Source organism: Myotis davidii, unplaced genomic scaffold, assembly GCF_000327345.1.
Source record: "Myotis davidii unplaced genomic scaffold, ASM32734v1 scaffold328, whole genome shotgun sequence".
NCBI lineage: Eukaryota > Metazoa > Chordata > Mammalia > Chiroptera > Vespertilionidae > Myotis > Myotis davidii.
This window is the reverse complement of record NW_006300373.1, coordinates 454,217-454,964: the sequence shown is the minus strand read 5'-3', so window position 1 is coordinate 454,964 and position 748 is coordinate 454,217. Positions and strand designations below refer to the sequence as shown.

At 61.0% G+C, this 748-nt stretch overlaps 1 long non-coding RNA gene across 1 annotated transcript in view; it reads right to left on the bottom strand.

Moving 5' to 3' along the window:
• LOC107185177 overlaps positions 1 to 748 on the bottom strand; it is an 11,167-nt gene that overhangs the window by 3,961 nt on the left and 6,458 nt on the right. The window contains exon 2 of the long non-coding RNA XR_001516095.1: positions 523 to 582. This is a non-coding gene — a long non-coding RNA (uncharacterized LOC107185177). The remainder of the gene's footprint in view (positions 1 to 522; positions 583 to 748) is intronic.

Below are 748 nucleotides of genomic sequence, written 5' to 3'. Positions count from 1 at the left end.
GGCGCAGTGCAGCGGCCCCTCCCAGCCCCGAAAGGCCCGGGCGCCCTTGCCCTTCCCGAGGGGTAGGAGGAGGGCGCCTCGGCATTAATAGCGCTGGCGGCAAGGTAAGGCCGCCGCCCGCCCACTCCTCGCCCTCGCCCGCAATTATGCCAGCGAGGCTTTCATCCCCACGCGCGCTCGCGGGCAGGTGATTGTTGTGTGCCGGCCTTTTCTAGTCTCCTCTGCCTTTCATGCCGGGGGACCGTGCCGCGGGGTCAACGCGCCCTCCCCCGGCCCCTCTCCCGGCTCCGGTCCCTTTAGGAAAACACCCAAAGCCATAATTTGTCTTAGAATTTCTTTTGAAACGGCTACAAGAAAGACTAACGACTGCTCTTTCCCCGTTTCTGATCCCAGCCACCCCTTTATCTGGCTTTCATTAGAGCCTCGGCCGCGCCTCTTTTGTGGGGGAGACTTGAGAGCGCGAGGCAGTTTCCCAGCCGCTGTGATGTTGCTAAAGATTAAAAAGGAGCTTTGAAGCCGCACCAGTTCCATGCGCGCCCCCTCGGTCCCGGACCTCAGCAAGACCCACGCCATCTGGCGAACCTGCCATGAAGACAAAATAAAGTGATTGAAACAGTCTCTTCAAAGCCGCCGCGGCAGATTTGTTGATTCGAGCGTTATCTCTCCTGCGAGGCCCTCAGAAGTCACCAGAACACCTCGGCAATCTCAGGCCGGCCTCGGTGGAGCGGTGGAGCCGCCGGGCGAGGCT